Source organism: Crocodylus porosus, unplaced genomic scaffold (genome assembly GCF_001723895.1).
Source record: "Crocodylus porosus isolate Cpor-Errol unplaced genomic scaffold, CroPor_comp1, whole genome shotgun sequence".
Taxonomy (NCBI): domain Eukaryota; kingdom Metazoa; phylum Chordata; order Crocodylia; family Crocodylidae; genus Crocodylus; species Crocodylus porosus.
This window is the reverse complement of record NW_017728918.1, coordinates 91,678,115-91,681,219: the sequence shown is the minus strand read 5'-3', so window position 1 is coordinate 91,681,219 and position 3,105 is coordinate 91,678,115.

Here is a 3,105-nt window from a genome sequence, read left to right as displayed (position 1 = left end):
GCCCTCCAGCCAGTTGGCGACCCATTTGGACTGTGTGGATGTTGACACCACAGTCCCGAGTTTTTTATTGATAACAGGGTGAGAGACAGTGTCAAAGGCCTTCCAAAAGTCCAGGAAGACTATGTCCACTGCTACCCCTGCATCTAAGGATTTGGTGATCTGGTTGTAGAAGGCCACCAGGTTAGTTTGACAGGACCTGCCTCTAATGAGCCCGTGTTGGTTGCCCCTAAGCATAATCTCCCCTGCTGGCCCCTCATGGACATGTGCCAGAATAATTCTTTCAAAAAGCTTACCCAGGATCGAAGTAAGATTAACTGGCCTATAGTTCCCTGGGTCCTCCTTCCTCCCCTTTTTGAAGATGGGAACCATGTTGGCCCTCTTCCAGCCCTCTGGTACCACACCAGAGCACCACGAATGCTCATAAAACCGTGCCGGGGTCCCGCAATGACCTCAGCCAATTCCCTCAGTACTCTGGGGTCGAGATCGTCCCGACTAGCTGATTTGAATACATCCAGTCCCTCCAGAATTTCCCTCACTAGTTCCTCACTAACTCTTGGCCTAGGTGCACCTCCCTTAAGGTCTAAGGGGAGCCCAGATGTGGGGTGGCTGTTCTGGTCCCTGCTCAGGAAAATGGAGGCAAAGAAATCGTTAAATATGCTGGCTTTGTCATCTGGTATGATGACCAAATTTTCTAGTGTGTCCTGAAGTGGCCCCATGTTACCCAGAACCTTATTTTTGCCCCCTATGTATTTAAAAAAGGACCTTTTGTTGTCCTTGATCCGGGAAGCTAGTCCCAGTTCCATCTCCGCCTTGGCCTTCTTGACTGCCCCCCTACATCCCTGAGCAACCGCAGTATAATCCTCCCTGGTGATGACCCCTCCCTTCCATTGAGTATGTGCCTCCCTTTTAGCTAGGAGACATTCCCAGATGCTTTTGGAGAGCCATGGGGGTTTTGTGCCCTCCTGCCCCCTTTGATCCGTGTTGGGATTACCTCCCTTTGTGCTTGGAGGATTGTCTCTTTAGGGAGCGACCACTTTTCTTGGACACCTGGCTCCCCTCCCCTCCGGGACCTCAGTGCTTCCCTGACTATTCTCCTTAGCTCATTGAAGTCCGCTTCCTGAAATCTAGGGCTGCTGGCTTGCTGTAGGCCTTTACCACCTTGCGCTGGATGGTGAATTCCAGCAGGCTTTGATCGCTGTCGCCCAGGTGGTCGAGCACCCGCAGCCCCCTCACCAGGTTGTCACCCGTGGCCAGCACCAGGTCCAACAAGGCATCTCCCCTGGTGGGGCTGTGCACCTCCTGAGTTAGATGGAGGTCCTGCATTCTGGCTAGGAACCTACGTGAGCGGTCAGACCTGGCTGACTGCTCTCCCCAGCAGATGTCTGGCAAGTTCAGGTCCCCCATGATGACCACATGCTTTGACATAACTACCTCTGTGAGCTGACTTACTGTGTTATGAGCAGCCCTGGTTCTGGAGGTGACCATTTACCACTCTGCAGTGGAGGGCACTTCCTGAGGTGCCCTTCTCCCTTGGGTGTGTGGCCCTGCAGGGAAAGGAAATAGCTGTCAATTTCTTCCTCCATGTCCCTGATTCCCCTCAGTCTAGTAACCTCCTCCTGAAGTTCCCTCACCTGTGCCTCCAGGGCCCTAAGTTGGGTGCCTGCAGGACAGGTGTGGGGGTCCCCAATCCCTGCCCCCCCAGGCCTTGCTGGGCAACTCCTGCAGGCCAGGGGGTGGGGGGCACCAGCCCCCCCATGGGCTCTGTCTGGGTGGAGGAGTCAGACAAGCCCTGGGAAGGCTGCACCCCCCTGGGCAGGGGCCCTGGCAGCACTTCATGTTGACACCATCTTAGGAGTTGCTGCTTGTTTCTGGCTTAGTGCGGTACCTTCACCCTGCCCTAGCAGGAGTCTCCCTCCTGGCCCTTTCTGCTCACCCACTGGTGTGAATGCTGACGGAAACGCCAGTACGCTCTGTTTGCGTGGCTCCCTACCGGCTCAGCTAAGTGGGATCCGGGGGGCTTCCCCTCCAGATCTGGCTCAGCTGCGTCTGGTCCCTTGGGCACCCCTAAGGTAAGTGGGCAAAGAGCTGTGGGTGGAGACAGGGTGGGCTTCACCAGGCCTCCCTTCCATGCCTAGGGGTGATGGAACTGGCTGCCCATGCCACAGTCTGGGCTACCCCCTTCACTTTCGTCAGGTGGGGCTGAGAGACGCATCGGGGCTGGATGGAAAGCAGGATCTGGCCTCTGGGCCATGTTTTGTCCACCCCTTTGTTAGAGAGTCATAAATGTGTTTGATTGATGAAATGTCTTGCATATTATCCAGGCCCTTGACAATGCTGATGCCATTCATTAACTGTTGATTTTCAAAAGAGTGTAGAAATTTTAAATAACTAAGAATCGCATTTGTACTGATGAGATGAGCAGACTTCATGAAAACACATTTTATACTGAATCCCTGAAAAGCATGACTAGGTATAAAATAAAAAGAAATCACTGTGTTCCTGTTTTCTTATCCTAAAATTTGCTCATAGCTTTCTCTTGCTTTTTAACAATGGATTCAAGTGTTGGAGAGCAGAGTAAAACTATCAAGAGAACAATTAAATGCTGGAGATCACAAGAGTTAGAAGTGAATGTTTAAGCAATGTAATCAAATATAAGAGAACACTTGGCAGCATACATGAAGAGAAATTCCTCAGCCATTTTTTGACCAGTCTGACCTTCCTGGAACTTCTGTACAGTTCACATTTAGATTGACCTAACTAGGGATCTAAGTGTAAGGTTTGCACGTGGGTGGACTGTGTTAGATTGAGTGCTATTTTTAACTCATTCTAACGCCTGCTATCTTCCTTGAATGTCTGTACATACCCTAAGATATGTTCAGATAAGTATCCTTTTGCACATTAGACATGATCTGACTACGCCCATGTAGATATGCTGAGATATGGTTTTCTTACTGGAGAAATGGTCCAAAAATCAATCAGATGAGATTCAACAAGGACAAGTGCAAAGTCCTGTATTTGGAAGAGAATAATTGCATTCACAAATACAGATTGGCAAGTGACTGTCTAGGCTTCAGTAGTACAGAGAAGGATCTGGGGCTTACTATG